Consider the following 17319-nt stretch of genomic DNA (forward strand, 5'->3'; position numbering starts at 1 on the left):
TAACCCAGCCGGAACCGGGCAGTAGTGACATCCAAGAGTCTGCTTATCTTTTTGGATGCACCATAGACATGTGGCTCCTCCTGCATGATGGAATGATGATAGATGGACTGACTTGTGTCAATCTCCCTAAGTCTTAAGTCAATAAACGGCTCCAGCCAGCCCTAGATTGAGCGGCGGTTCTCCTAGTAGGCCTTATTACAATTCTCCTTGTATTACTCGGTCAGCGTCATCTTCAGTATCACTCGCGTCACTTGTATTACTCGGTCAGCGTCATCTTCAGTATCACTCGCGTCACTTTCCTTTAGATTTTCGTTTACATTTGATAGAATACCATTCAATTCTAAGGGAATTAATTTAATAATGGTATACAAACTTTCCTGACTACAACACAACACTTTGACATTCCTGACAACACCTTGGGCATCTGGGTATAATGTTACTACTTTGCCCAGGGGTCACAATGTTCGATGTTGCTCAGTATCAATTAACACAATATCACCTGGTTGAATGTTCTGCCGATTAACTGCCTCTGGCGCACCATAAAAATGTTCACGTGGAGTAAGAAGATACTCTTTACGCCACACAATGGGCTAATGATTAATTACTTTATTTAACATCTTGAATTTATCACACAACACCGTCGTATCATTGTAATCTTCATCACTTTCCTCAGGATTATCTCTATAGATAGGTGCAGCTTCCAAATTCCGTCCATATATTTGGTGAGGAGTCAGTATGTCTGCATCAGGAGTATCACTCATATATGAGAGCATGCGAGTATTTATCCGATTCTCCGCCTCCACCAACACTGTACGGGTAGCAAACTCTCTGGGTTAAAACCTCTAACAAAATCTTATTCTATCTTATCATCATTCTTGTGATGAGGTTGGTTGAGTGACGTGTGAGGGCAGGTAGCTGCCCCAAGGTTCAGGTGGTCCTCGAGCAGTCTTAACCCTTATATCCAACAACAACAACAACAATAACAACAGGTAACATGGTGTGACTGACGAAAGAAAAACATTAGTGTTACTGTGGTCTTCTTAATTAATGGTAATATATAACACTAGAGAAGAATGACACCCCCAGTGGTATAGTGGGTATAACACTGTGTCAACAGCAGTGTCACTGAGACTTGCCAACCTTCGCCTTCCCTTCTAAATATTTATTTAGGCTTTATAATAATTTTGTGCTTTCATATATTTAATAAATTGCGTAGAGTAGAACCTAGGATAAAACAGTATTGTTAAACAATGTAATAATATCACTACCACTTATTTACCAGACATTAAACAAACTGATGTGTAACATAAACAACTGTTGGTATTTCATTTATATTAATATAAAAAAGATAAGTCAATACAAACATGCTGTGTAATGATTACGTTGTATTAAAGAACAACTCGTCCACGTAACATAATTATCACACTCTTCATTGGAATTTATTTTCACCTTATTTTTTGGTGCGTTGGTCTGTAGTGCTATTATGTTTTTTTATTGTTGGTGAATTATGGTTTAACCAGTTTGACAGGTTGTGACTTAATTGTGTGAGGCGTCTTGTGTATAGTGACTACCGTTGATAGTGCACAATAACTTGTGTATAGTGACTGTATTGTTGATAGTGTACCATAACTTATGTATTGTGACTGTAGTGTTGATAGTGTACCATAACTTATGTATAGTGACTGTATTGTTGATAGTGTACCATAACTTATGTATTGTGACTGTAGTGTTGATAGTGTACCATAACTTATGTATTGTGACTAGTGTTGATAGTGTACCATAACTTATGTATTGTGACTAGTGTTGATAGTGTACCATAACTTATGTATTGTGACTGTAGTGTTGATAGTGTACTATAACTTATGTATTGTGACTGTAGTGTTGATAGTGTACCATAACTTATGTATTGTGACTAGTGTTGATAGTGTACCATAGCTTATGTATTGTGACTGTAGTGTTGATAGTATACTATAACTTATGTATTGTGACTGTAGTGTTGATAGTGTACCATAACTTATGTATTGTGACTAGTGTTGATAGTGTACCATAACTTATGTATAGTGACTGTAGTGTTGAGTGTACCATAACTTATGTATTGTGACTAGTTTACCTGGAGTTTACCTGGAGAGAGTTCCGGGGGTCAACACCCCCGCGGCCCGGTCTGTGACCAGGCCTCCTGGTGGATCAGAGCCTGATCAGCCAGGCTGTTGCTACTGGCTGCACGCAAACCAACGTACGAGCCACAGCCCGGCTAGTCAGGAAACGACTTTAGGTGCTTGTCCAGTGCCAGCTTGAAGACTGCCAGGGGTCTGTTGGTAATTCCCCTTATGTATGCTGGGAGGCAGTTGAACAGTCTCGGGCCCCTGACACTTATTGTATGGTCTGTTGATAGTGTACCATAACTTATGTATATTGACTGTAGTGTTGATAGTGTACCATAACTTATGTATAGTGATTGTAGTGTTGATAGTGTACCATAACTTATGTATAGTGACTGTAGTGTTGATAGTGTACCATAACTTATGTATAGTGACTAGTGTTGATAGTGCACCATAACTTATGCATAGTGACTGTAGTGCTGATAGTGTACCATAACTTATGTATTGTGGCTGTAGTGTTGATAGTGCACCATAACTTATGTATTGTGACTAGTGTTGATAGTGTACCATAACTTATGTATTGTGACTGTAGTGTTGATAGTGCACCATAACTTATGTATAGTGACTCTAGTGTTGATAGTGCATCAAAGCTTATGTATATTGACTGTAGTGTTGATAGTGCACCATAACTTATGTATAGTGACTGTAGTGTTGATAGTGTACCATAGTGACTACCGTTGATAGTGCACCATAACTTATGTATTGTGACTGTAGTGTTGATAGTGCACCATAACTTATGTATTGTGACTGTAGTGTTGATTGTCTACCATAACTTATGTATTGTGACTGTAGTGTTGATAGTGCACCATAACTTATGTATAGTGACTCTAGTGTTGATAGTGCATCAAAGCTTATGTATATTGACTGTAGTGTTGATAGTGCACCATAACTTATGTATAGTGACTGTAGTGTTGATAGTGTACCATAGTGACTACCGTTGATAGTGCACCATAACTAATGTATTGTGATTGTAGTGTTGATAGTGCACCATAACTTATGTATTGTGACTGTAGTGTTGATAGTGCACCATAACTTATGTATTGTGACTGTAGTGTTGATAGTGTACCATAGTGACTACCGTTGATAGTGCACCATAACTTATGTATTGTGACTGTAGTGTTGATAGTGCACCATAACTTATGTATTGTGACTGTAGTGTTGATAGTGTGCCATAACTTATGTATTGTGATTGTAGTGTTGACAGTGCACCATAACTAATGTATTGTGATTGTAGTGTTGATAGTGCACCATAACTTATGTATTATGATTGTAGTGTTGATAGTGCACCATAACTTACGTATTGTGATTGTAGTGTTGATAGTGCACCATAACTTATGTATTGTGATTGTAGTGTTGATAGTGTACCATAACTTATGTATTGTGACTGTAGTGTTGATAGTGCACCATAACTTATGTATTGTGATTGTAGTGTTGATAGTGCATCAAAGCTTATCTATAGTGACTGTAGTGTTGATAGTGCACCATAACTTATGTATTGTGATTGTAGTGTTGATAGTGTACCATAATTTATGTATTGTGACTGTAGTGTTGATAGTGCACCATAACTTATGTATTGTGATTGTAGTGTTGATAGTACATCAAAGCTTATGTATAGTGACTGTAGTGTTGATAGTGCACCATAACTTATGTATTGTGACTGTAGTGTTGATAGTGTACCATAACTTATGTATTGTGACTAGTGTTGATAGTGTATCATAACTTATGTATAGTGACTGTAGTGTTGATAGTGTACCATAACTATTGTATTGTGATTGTAGTGTTGATAGTGCACCATAACTAATGTATTGTGATTGTAGTGTTGATAGTGTACCATAACTTATGTATTGTGATTGTAGTGTTGGTAGTGCACCATAACGTATGTATTGTGATTGTAGTGTTGATAGTGTACCATAGTGACTACCGTTGATAGTGCACCATAACTTATGTATTGTGACTGTAGTGTTGATAGTGCACCATAACTTATGTATTGTGACTGTAGTGTTGATAGTGTGCCATAACTTATGTATTGTGATTGTAGTGTTGACAGTGCACCATAACTAATGTATTGTGATTGTAGTGTTGATAGTGCACCATAACTTATGTATTGTGATTGTAGTGTTGATAGTGCACCATAACTTATGTATTGTGATTGTAGTGTTGATAGTGTACCATAACTTATGTATTGTGACTAGTGTTGATAGTGCACCATAACTTATGTATTGTGATTGTAGTGTTGATAGTGCATCAAAGCTTATGTATAGTGACTGCAGTGTTGATAGTGCACAATAAATTATGTATTGTGACTGTAGTGTTGATAGTGTACCATAACTTATGTATTGTGATTGTAGTGTTGATAGTGCACCATAACTTATGTACTGTGATTGTAGTGTTGATAGTGCACCATAACTTATGTATTGTGATTGTAGTGTTGATAGTCCACCATAACTTATGTATTGTGATTATAGTGTTGATAGTGTACCATAACTTATGTATTGTGACTAGTGTGATAGTGTACCTTAACTTATGGTACCTGACCAGCCGTTCTGTGGCTCGTACGTTGGATTGCGTGCAGCCAGCAGTAACAGCCTGGTTGATCAGGCTCTGATCCACCAGGAGGTCTGGTCACAGACCGGGCCACGGGGGCATTGACCCCTGGAACTCTCTCCAGGTAAGCTCCAGGTAGTGACTGTAGTGTTGATAGTGTTCCATAACTTACGTATAGTGACTAGTGTTCATAGTGCACCAAAACTTATGTATTGTGACTGTAGTGTTGATAGTGCATCATAACTTATGTATTGTGATTGCAGTGTTGATAGTGCATCATAACTTTTTAAGTCACCGAGATTATAAAGTCACTTAAAAATAACTCAGGGAATCTGTCTCATGTCCCAAAATTATTCTACAAGATAGGGCCCATGTCCTCTCGCATGCTATCTCATTACTTTTTAACAAGTCACTAGAAACTAGCACCTTCCCGAAACTACTCAAGACGGCAAGGGTTACACCAATACATAAAGGCGGTGACCCTACAGATTTAAACAACTATAGGCCAATATCAAACCTACCATTGCTATCCAAAATCTTTGAGAAACTCGTGCACAGGAGACTATTTTCATTTATAACGGCACAAAACATACTCAACCCCTGCCAATTTGGATTCAGGAAAAATAGAAGCACTAACGATGCAATCATAAAAATGCTAGATCTGCTTTACACAGCATTGGAAAATAAGGAATATCCACTAGGAATTTTTATTGACCTAAGAAAAGCTTTTCACACAGTAGACCATGGCATCCTACTCCACAAACTTGACCATTATGGTATAAGAGGCCATGCACTTGCATATTTCAAATCTTACCTTACTAATAGGTATCAGTATGTCACCATTAAAGACACAGCATCAACAACACAGCCACTTGATACTGGAGTTGCGCAGGGAAGTGTCCTTGGTCCCCTGCTCTTCCTCATCTACATCAGTGATCTTCCAAACGTATCTCAACACCTGAAACCCATTCTCTTTGCTGACGACATGACTTATGTCATCTCACACCCTAATCTTGCCACCCTCAACACCATTGTTAATGAGGAGCTGATCAAAATATCGACTTGGATGACAGCCAATAAACTTACACTTAACACTGACAAAACCTACTACATTATGTTTGGTAGCAGAGCAGGAGATGCGCAAATTAACATTAAGATCGACAACACTCTAATTGCCAGGCATAATGAGGGCAAATTCCTAGGCCTATATCTCGACAACAGCCTGAACTTCAGCACCCATATCCAACACATAACCAAAAAAGTATCCAAAACGGTTGGGATCCTCTCCAAGATACGATACTGTGTGCCGCAAACTGCCCTTCTCACACTATACCATTCACTTATATATCCATACCTCACCTATGCTATCAGTGCTTGGGGTTCAACTGCAGCAACACACCCACAGGCACAACACCAGACACAAACATCTCTATGACATTCCCCGTGTCCGACTAAACCTTTACAAAAATTCAATGTATGTCAAAGGCCCTAAAATCTGGAACACCCTACCTGAAAATTCTAAAAATGCAGACACATTCATCACCTTCAAAACTACCATCAGAAAACATCTTATCTCCCTGATACACCCTGTCAACTAATTACACGAATACCACCTGTTGGTTAACACTTACACTCACTCACCCATTTGACCATAAACAGAAATATCAATCTCAATCTCAAAATAATGAATCTTAACTAGTCATAAGTTGGCCTGTGAAACTCCAATACCGAAACTATGTATAGTGATAAAACAAAAGCATTCACATTGCTATACTCACAAACTAGTATTTAGTCACTTAGCAATAATACCAACTTACCACATAATTTTGTAATATTTTAAACTTAAGATTTAATTTAAGTCTGCCCGAAATGCCTAGCCATGCTAGGTGTTCTAGTGGTACACTCTGTAATTATTATTTTACTACATGTAAACCACACAATAACCAAATTCTGTAAACTCAGCATTGTAATCCTTATAGAGAATAAACTTTGAATTTGAATTGAATTGAATTGTGATTGTAGTGTTGATAGTGCATCATAACTTATGTATTGTGATTGTAGTGTTGATAGTGCATCATAACTTGTGTATTGTGATTGTAGTGTTGATAGTGCACCATAACTTATGTATTGTGATTGTAGTGTTGATAGTGCACCAAAACTTATGTATAGTGACTAGTGTTGATAGTGTTCCATAGCTTATGTATAGTGACTCTAGTGTTCATAGTGCACCAAAACTTATGTATTGTGACTGTAGTGTTGATAGTGCATCATAACTTATGTATTGTGATAGTAGTGTTGATAGTGCATCATAACTTGTGTATTGTGATTGTAGTGTTGATAGTGCACCATAACTTATGTATTGTGATTGTAGTGTTGATAGTGCACCAAAACTTATGTATAGTGACTAGTGTTGATAGTGTTCCATAACTTATGTATAGTGACTGTAGTGTTCATTGTGCACCACAACTTGTGTATAGTGACTGTAGTGTTGATAGTGCACCATAACTTATGTATAGTGACTAGTGTTGATAGTGCACCATAACATGTATAGTGACTGTGGTGTTGATAGTGTACCATAACTTATGTATAGTAACTGTAGTGTTGATAGTGTACCACAACATGTATAGTGACTAGTGTTGATAGTGCACCATAACTTAGGTATAGTGACTTGTGTTGATAGTGCACCATAACTTATGTAATGTGACTATAGTGTTGGTGGTGCACCACAACGTATGTATAGTGACTGTAGTGTTGATACTGCACCATAACTTATGTAATGTGACTGTAGTGTTGATAGTGCACCATAACTTATGTATAGTGACTGTAGTGTTGGTAGTGCACCATAAATTATGTATAGTGACTAGTGTTGATAGTGCACCATTACTTATGTATAGTGATTGTAGTGTTGATAGTGCACCATAACTTGTATATAGTGACTGTGGTGTTGATAGTGCACCATAACTTATGTATATTGATTAGCATTGATAGTGGACTATACCTTATGTATAGTACTTGTATAGTTGATAGTGTACCATAACTTATGTATAGTGACTGTAGTGTTGATACTGCACCATAACTTATGTAATGTGACTGTGGTGTTGATAGTGCACCATAACTTATGTATAGTGACTGTAGTGTTGTTAGGGCACCAAAGCTTATGTATAGTGACTGTAGTGTTGATAGTGCACCATAACTTATGTAATGTGACTATAGTGTTTTTGGTGCACCATAACATATGTATAGTGACTGTAGTGTTGATACTGCACCATTTATTTTTTTATTTGTGTATTTATTTATTAATTTGAACATGATACAGAGAAGTACAAAAGAACACAGTTAAATGCAGCATGCCAAAGCCACTTGAATGCATAGCATTACGGGCTGGCTTAAAATTAACTTAACCCTTTGACTGTCGCAGCCGTATATATACGTTTTACGAGGTGCCGTGTTTGACGTATATATACTCATAAATTCTAGCGGCTTCAAATCAAGCAGGAGAAAGCTGGTAGGCCCACATGTGAGAGAATGGGTCTGTGTGGTCAGTGTGCACCATATAAAAAAAATCCTGGAGCACGCAGTGCATAATGAGAAAAAAAAACTCCGACCGTTTTTTTTAATTAAAATGCCGACTTTGTGGTCTATTTTCGTATAGTATTTATGGTTGTATTCTCGTTTTCTTGGTCTCATTTGATAGAATGGAAAACATATTACAGAAATAGAGGTGTTTTTGATTGATTTTACTATAAAAAGAACCTAGAAATGGAGCTCAAAGTAGGGGAAATGTTTGATTTTTACCAATGTTCAAAAGTAAACAAATGATGCCATTGTCTAATAAATGTCCAACTAGCCATTCTAATATGCAGTCATGAATGGGTTGATGTTATTTATACAGTTATTACAGCATTGCAGTAGTCTGCATAATAGTAAGTCTAATATTTTTTGTTTGAATAAAAATTCAAAATAGAAAGCAAGAGTAATATCAGAGGGGCCTGGAGACGTGACTGATGAACAAAGAAAACGTTATTTTAGAGCCAGGAATGTCTGCATTGTTCATTCTGGACCTTATTTTGAAATTGTCATATTTTTTAGTTTTCGTGAAATTGGCCAAATTGCAAATTTCTGACCACATTATTAGGTAGTTGAAATCAGTAAATGGGCAGTTTCAATCGATAGAAAAAATGAAGTTCTAAAGAAATAGCTATGAGTTTGGGCGACTGGAACAATGAAATTACCCGAAAATATGGCTCAAAGTGGGCGAAATCGCCGATTTGTAAACAGCGCCGAGGTCGCTAACTTCGCGAGAGCATAATTCCGTCAGTTTTCCATCAAATTTCGTTTTTTTGGGGTCATTACAATCGGGAAAAGATTCTCTATCATTTCATAAGAAAAAATAATTTTTTTTTTTTTTAAATTTTGCGACACCAGGAGACACCTCAGGATTGGGGCTTGCGACAGTCAAAGGGTTAAGATTAAGTAAAGAATGAAGTATTCAGTGGTAAAACATTATTGTAAACAGATAACAATTAAGCACAAATGAGTATTACGAAAACAGGTCGTATGGTTGCTTGCATTGCTGTACAATCAGTATTTATTTATTTATTTATTTATTTATTTATTTATTTAATTTGAACATGATACAGAGAAGTACAAGGAATACAGTTTTTAAAGTGCAACATGCCAAAGCCCTTTGTTTGCAGAGCATTATGGGCAGGCTTAAAATTAACTTAAGATTAACTAAGCAGTGATATATTCAGTGGTACAAAAATTATTGTAAAACAGATAACAATTTAGTACAGATGAGTATTACAAAGACAGGTCATATGGTCATTTACTGTGTTGCTGTGTAATCAGTAGAATGGAGTATTCTGTTAGGTAATGAAGTTAAATAGTAACAAAGTTTGATTGGGTCACAGGTTGACATTTATGAGATACAATAAGGAGACATATATGAGATACAATTATTAAGTATTTATTTAGTTGTGGGTGAGTAAGTGATTTTTGAGAAGAGACTTGAATTTATAAACAGACAGTGTTTCTTTTATATTCACAGGTAATGAATTCCAGATTTTAGGGTCTTTTATGTGCATTGAGTTTTTGCATAGCGTGAGATGGACACGAGGAACATAAAAGAGTGATCTGTCTTGTGTTATGGTCATGTGTTCTGTTGAGGTTGGCAAGGAGATGTTTGAGGGGAGGGTTAATATCAGAGTTAAGTGTTCTATGTATGTAGTAGGTGCAGTAATAAGTATGGATGTTTTGTATTGTGAGTAGGTTTAGAGTTTTGAATATTGGTGGAGTGTGCTGTCTGTAGTGGGAATTTATCATTCTGACTGCAGCCTTTTGTTGGGTGATTAGTGGTCTGAGATGGTTTATTGTTGTTGAGCCCCATGCACAAATTCCATAGGTGAGATAGGGGTAAATAAGTGAGTGATATAGGGCCAGGAGGGCTGACTGTGGAGCATAGTACCGTATCTTCGATAGTATGCCTACGGTCTTGGAAATTTTTTTGGAAATTTGTTGTATATGTGTTTGAAATTTGAGTCTATTATCAAGGTGGATTCCTAGGAATTTTCCCTCTGTGAGTTTTGGGATAGGTGATCCATTTATCATTATGTTAAGAGACACATCTGCTGCTCTGTTACCAAACTGAATGTAGTAGGTTTTGTCAATGTTTAGAGTAAGTTTGTTGGTCCTCATCCAGGTTGATATTTTCTGTAATTCGGTATTTACAGTATTGGCTAGCATGACTGGGCTCGGGTGAGAGTAGACGTATGTAGTGTCATCTGCATATACAGTGGACCCCCGCATAACGATATTAATCCGTTCCTGAGAGCTCATTGTTATGCAAAATTATCGTTATGTGAATGAGTTTTCCCCATAAGAAATAATGGAAATCAAATTAATCCGTGCAAGATACCCAAAAGTATGAAAAAAAATTTTACCACATGAAATATACATTTTCCTACACACAAAGAGAAGGATACATGCACAATAGTAGAGTAGTACTTGCACAATATATATTGTACATGTACTACTCTACTAAATGAAGAATAAATGACACTTACCTTTATTGAAGATGCAGCAATGACTGATGCGACACTGTGTCCTGGGAGTGCCTTTTCCTCCTGAGTACTGTAGGTCCTGTTTGGCATTTTCTTCCAGAACATGCCCTAACACACTGTGTATGCCACTACGATTCTTAAATCTCTCAAACCAACCTTTGCTGGCTTTAAATTCACCAATATGAGCACTAGTTCCAGGCATTTTTCCCTGTTCACCTGGGTGTTAGTCGACTGGTGTGGGTTGCATCCTGGGAGACAAGATTAAGGACCACAATGGAAATAAGTTAGTCTTTGATGACACTGACTTTTTTGAATTATCCTGGGTGGCTAACCCTCTGGGGTTAATTGTTCCTTGGTATTCTCAATAAGCCACACCAACAACAGTGCTACAGCAGCAGCAGCAGCAGCAGCAGCTGACAGTGCTACAGCAGCAGCAGACGGTGCTACAGCAGCAGCAGACGGTGCTACTGCAGCAGCAGACGGTACTACAGCACCAGCAGCAGCAGCTGACGGTTGTACAGCAGCAGCAGCTGACAGTGCAGCAGCAGCAGCAGCTGACAGTGCTACAGCAGCAGCTGACAGTGCTACAGCAGCAGCAGACGGTGCTACAGCAGCAGCAGACGGTACTACAGTAGCAGCAGCAGCTGACAGTGGTACAGCAGCAGCAGCAGCTGATGGTGCTACAGCAGCAGCAGCTGACAGTGCTACAGCAGCAGCAGCAGCAGCTGACAGTGCAGCAGCAGCAGCTGACAGTGCTACAGCAGCAGCTGACAGTGCTACAGCAGCAGCAGACTGTGCTACAGCAGCAGCAGGCGGTACTACAGCAGCAGCAGCAGCTGACGGTGGTACAGCAGCAGCAGCAGCTGATGGTGCTACAGCAGCAGCAGCAGCTGACAGTGCTACAGCAGCAGCAGCTGACAGTGCAGCAGCAGCAGCAGCTGACAGTGCTACAGCAGCAGCTGACAGTGCTACAGCAGCAGCTGACAGTGCTACAGCAGCAGCAGACGGTGCTACAGCAGCAGCAGACGGTACTACAGTAGCAGCAGCAGCTGACAGTGGTACAGCAGCAGCAGCAGCTGACGGTGCTACAGCAGCAGCAGCTGACAGTGCTACAGCAGCAGCAGCAGCAGCTGACAGTGCAGCAGCAGCAGCTGACAGTGCTACAGCAGCAGCTGACAGTGCTACAGCAGCAGCAGACGGTGCTACAGCAGCAGCAGGCGGTACTACAGCAGCAGCAGCAGCTGACGGTGGTACAGCAGCAGCAGCAGCTGATGGTGCTACAGCAGCAGCAGCAGCTGACAGTGCTACAGCAGCAGCAGCATCAGCAGTTGACCATGGTACCACAGTATTTCGATAATATTTCTCACCCTTTTTTCCACAGGGTTGGCACTAGAAGCTTTCTTGGGGCCCATGGTCACTTATTTTGCAGATAAAATCACCAAAAATGCTGTAATAATACGAAATGCTCCGATTGTATGCTTGGATGTTACCGCGCAGGCTGGCTTGTAAACATTGCCACCGGCGGAACATGTGAGGCTGGCTCAGGCCTCACATAGACGCGTCTCAGACGAATAGCGTTGAGCGAGTTTTTTAGCGCTATGCGAGGCAAAATTTTAGTGATAAAATGCATTGCTATGCGGATTTAACGTTATGTGATGCCAACGGTATGCGGGGGGTCCACTGTAGTGTGGGTTTGAGTAGTTGCGATGCATTTGGTAGGTCATTTATGCATATGTGAAAGAGAAGAGGGCCTAGGACACTTCCCTGTGGGACACCAACTGTAATTGGCTGTGCGGAAGAGTTTGCCCCATTTGTGTACACATATTGGCTTCTGTTGCTGAGGTATGACTTTAGGTAGTTGAGGGAATGCCCTCTTATACCATATTGCGACAATTTTATGTGGAGCAAGTCGTGGTCAACTGTATCAAAAGCTTTATGTAAGTCAATGAAGATCCCCAGTGGGCCTTCTTTTTTCTCTATTGCTGTATAAATATGTTCTAGCATGTGGATAATAGCATCATCAGTATTTTTATTAGGCCTGAACCCAAATTGACAGGGGTTGAGTATGTTGTGGGAGATGAGGTAGGAATAGATATGCTTATGGATTAATTTTTCAAAGATTTTAGAGAGAGGGTGTAAGTTGGATATTGGCCTATAGTTATTCAAGTCTGCGTGGTCTCCTCCTCCATACATTGATAGTGCACCATAACTTATGTATAGTGACTGTAGTGTTGATAGTGCATCATAAATTATGTATAATGACTAGTGTTGATAGTGCACCATAACTTATGTATAGTGATTGTAGTGTTGATAGTGCACCATAACTTATATATAGTGATTAGTGTTGATAGTGCACCATAACTTATGTATACTGACTAGTGTTGATAGTGCACCATAACTTCTGTGTAGTGACTGTAGTGTTGATAGTGCACCGTAAATTATGTATAGTGACTAGTGTTGATTGTGCACCATAACTTATGTATAGTGATTGTAGTGTTGATAGTGCACCATAACTTATATATAGTGACTGTGGTGTTGATAGTGCACCATAAATTATGTATAGTGACTAGCATTGATAGTTGACCATAACTTATGTATAGTGACTGTATAGTTGATAGTGCACCATAACTTATGTATAGTGACTGTAGTGTTGATAGTGCACCACAACTTATGTATAGTGACTGTAGTGTTGATAATGTACCATAACTTATGTATAGTGACTGTAGTTCTGATAGTGTTCCATAACTTATGTATAGTGACTGTAGTGTTGATAGTGCATCATAACTTATGTATGGTGACTATGCTGTTGGTACTGTACTATAACTTATGTTTTAGCAGCTAGTGTTTGGTAGTGTACCATAATTTATGTACAGTGTTTGGTAGTGTACCATTACTTGTGTACAGTGTTTGATAGTGTACCATAAGTTGTGTACAGTGTTGGTAGTGTACCTTAACTTGTGTACAGTGTTTGGTAGTGTACAATAACTTGTGTACAGTGTTTGGTAGTGTACCATAACTTGTGTACAGTGTAACTTGTGTACTACAGTGTTTGGTAGTGTACCACAACTTATGTGCAGTGTTGGTAGTGTACCATAACTTGTATACAGAAACAGGCCTCTCCGGACAGAGTTTTTGTGTGACAAGGATCCAGTGACTCTTAAGCTGATCCTAGTGCCAGTAAAAGACAAAGAAGGGAAGCAACCTCAGGTATGGGCTTGATACCTGAAGTCCTTGGGGAGGGGGATTCTCCTTCCAAACAATAACCTCTAATCCCTCTCCCCTCCTCACCGTCTTCTGTACACCAACAAGAGTCTTCAGTAAAGGTAAAAGTGAGGTTAACCCTTTGACTGTTTCAGGCCCCTCTCTGAAACTGTCATTCTATGTTGCCAAATATTCGAAAAAAAAATTATTTTTTCTTATGAAAATGTTAAGATTATTTTTCTGAGTGTTTTAGTCCAAAAAAAAAGTTTTTGCCATCAGTACTTACCGAGATATAGAGTTGTGAAGTTTGCAGAAAATGAGCCGCGTATGGCAACAGCGGCGACTGCCACTCACCGGTAAACTTTAGTTTACTTGTATTTGAAGGTTTGTTGTTTTTTTCACTATTTTATTTTTTCACATAACTTATGTGGCCTGTGAGACCAAAGTAAGATGCAATGTACATATATACACTCGTTGTATACAACACAATAAGCACACAAACATAATTATCAATATATTGTTTACAAAACTTGTTTACAAAAGCAAACAATACAAAAAATTTTTTATTACTATTGTTCTATAATATACATACCAATATATAGTCACTGGACATATTCCTAGAAGTTCTGCAGCTTGTGGAACTCTTTGAAACATGGTGTCATACACAATGATGTTTTACACTCCTTACACATAAAACCAGTGTGTGTGCATTTTTGTGGACTTTTTTTTTATGTGCAAAGACAAAACACCTTCTCTGAGCAGTTTTCTGCAAAGTATTAGCAGGCAGTTGTGTTATGTAGTTATCCTAGGTAAATGGTCGTGTGTCATCATTCCTTCCATCCTACTTTCCTGATGACGCAGTCTTGTGGCTCTCTCTGAGACAGAGAGCTAGATGGACAGACAGGGAGCTTGACAGACAGACAAATAGACAGACAGAAATGGTTGTGTACCAGCAAAAACAAAGGGAGGGCGATGTTCATCTAATCTTTTCTTATCAGCTCCACCCTCGTTTACGCTTATCAAAGTCAGCTCTTATCAGATGTTATCTCCCCTTATCTTGTCACTGTCATGGGGTGGACTTTTTTTTTTCTTGCTTCAAGGGAACAATATTATTACATCTTCTTCTTCTTCCTCCTCCTCCTCCTCCTCCTCCTCCTCTTCTTCCTCCTCCTCCTCTTCTTCCTCCTCCTCCTCCTTCTCCTCCTCCTCCTCCTCCTCTTCCTCCTCCTCCTGCTCTTCTTCTCTTCCTCCTCCTCTTCTCCTCCTCTTCCTCTTCCTCCTCTTCTCCTTTTCCAATTCCTCCTCCTCCTCCTCCTCCTCTTCTCCTCCTCCTCTTCTCCTCTTCTCCTCCTCCTCTTCCTCTTCTTCCTCCTCCTCTTCTTCCTCCTCTTCTCCTCCTCCTCTTCTCCTCCTCCTCCTCCTCCTCTTCCTTCTCTTCTCCTTTTCCTCTTCCTCCTCCTCCTCCTCTTCTTCTCCTCCTCCTCTTCCTCCTCCTCTTCCTCCCCTCCTCCTCCCCTCCTCCTCCTCCTCTTCCTCCCCTCCTCCTCCTCCTCTTCTTCCTCCTCCTCCATTGCTTTTGGTCTCAAACTCCTCCAAATCATGAAATTGATCTTCACTGACACTTCCATCTGTGTTAGAGCATCACTTGGGAAGAGAAGAGTCCTAGAGTTGCTGGGGAATCACATATTTCTTACCGCTAGACATGCTGAAAAAGGACAACTGAAATGGCATTCCCACAATGCACCACTGGCTCCCCGATTTTTTTTATATGGTGCACACTGACCATGGAGACCCATTCTCTCACATGTGGGCTTACCAGCTTTCTCCTGCTTGATTTGAAGTCGCTAGAATTTATGCGTATAAATATGTCAGAAACAGTGGCGCGTAACACGTATATATACGGCGTAAACAGTCAAAGGGTTAAATGTTCATTTATCCATTTCATTAGTCAGTTATATTTATTTCTCATTGTTTTATGTATGTGGAACTCTAGTTATTCTCAATAAAATGCATTTTTTGTTAATATTTTTGGTGTCTGGAACAGATTAATTGGATTTACATTATTTCTTATGGGAAATGTTACTTCAGTTTTCGTACAAATCGGTTTTCGGCCGACCTTTTGGAATGTATTAAAGATGAAAACTGGGGTTCCACTGTACTTGTAGAAACTACCTCAAGTCATACCTCAGCAACAGAAGCCAATATGTGTACGCAAATGGGGCAAACTCTTCCGCACAACCAGTTACAGTTGGTGTCCCACAGGGAAGTGTCCTTCGCCCTCTTCTCTTTCTCCTATACATAAATGACCTACCAAACGCTTTGCAATTACTCAAACCCACACTATTTGTAGATGACACTACATACGTCTTCTCTCACCCGAGCCCAGTCACGCTAGCCAATACTGTAAATACCGAATTACAGAAAATATCTACCTGGATGAGGACTAACAAACTTACACTAAACATTGACAAAACCTACTTCATTCAGTTGGTAACAGAGCTACAGATGTCCCTTTTAACATAATGATAAACGGATCACCTATCACAAAGCTAACAGTGGGAAAATTCATAGGAATCCACCTTGATAATAGATTCAAATTTCATACACATACAGTGGTCCCTCGTTGTTCGTAATTAATTCGTTCCTGGAGCCGTTACTATAAACGAAATTTACGATTTACGAATCAATTTTCCGCATAAGAAATAATGTAAATACAATTAATCCGTTCCTGACACCCAGAAGTATTAAAACAAAAAATTTTTAAACATGAAATATGCATGTAGTACATAAACAGTACAATGGGAAATGATGAATGAAACATTAACAGCATAACACTTACCTTTATTGGAGATTCTTCTTAGTGTATGGGAGACTGGAGGAGGAGAGAGAGTAGATTGTTTATAGTTTGGAAGGGGAATCCCCTTCCATCAACACCTCAGGTACCATTTGCTTTTCTGGGGTTGCTTCTCTTCTCTGTTTCTTAATGCCACTAGGACCACCTTGAGAGTCACTGGAGTCCTGTCTCACAAAATAACTGTGGAGAGAGCTGTTTCTGGCATCTCTTTAACACTTCCCTAAAATGGCCCAAGACTTTGTCACTGTACATGTTGCCAACCTGGCTTGCAACAACCTTGTTAGGGTGATGTTTCTCCATAAAGCTTTCCATCTTACCCTACATAGTAAAAATCTCTTTAATTTCTGAAGAAGGCACCTTCTTCCATCTCTCTTCCTCCTCCTCTGCAGCAAGATTCTGACCTGCAATGTGTTGCTCTTCCTGCTGAAGCTCTTGCAGCTCCTCAGTGGTGAGCTCTTCATTGTGGTCTTCCACCAATTCTTCCACATCCTCCAAACTC

The 17319-nt window shown here is 39.3% G+C and overlaps 1 protein-coding gene across 6 annotated transcripts in view; it reads left to right on the top strand.

Annotated features, from left to right (window-relative positions):
* The first annotated feature begins 881 nt into the window (after window positions 1–881).
* Window positions 882–17319, top strand: part of LOC128695724 (peroxisomal membrane protein 11C-like) — a 342218-nt gene continuing 325780 nt past the window's right edge. For 4 of the 6 annotated variants that reach the window (XM_070093447.1, XM_070093442.1, XM_070093445.1 and 1 more), the window contains exon 1: window positions 980–1050. The gene's annotated coding sequence lies outside the window, so the exon portion shown is untranslated. Of the gene's footprint in view, window positions 1051–1336; window positions 1461–17319 lie in introns of those variants that run through there. The other 2 variants (XM_070093444.1, XM_070093443.1) reach the window with 2 other exon arrangements.

Source organism: Cherax quadricarinatus, chromosome 42 (assembly GCF_038502225.1).
Source record: "Cherax quadricarinatus isolate ZL_2023a chromosome 42, ASM3850222v1, whole genome shotgun sequence".
NCBI classification, from domain to species: Eukaryota; Metazoa; Arthropoda; class Malacostraca; order Decapoda; family Parastacidae; genus Cherax; species Cherax quadricarinatus.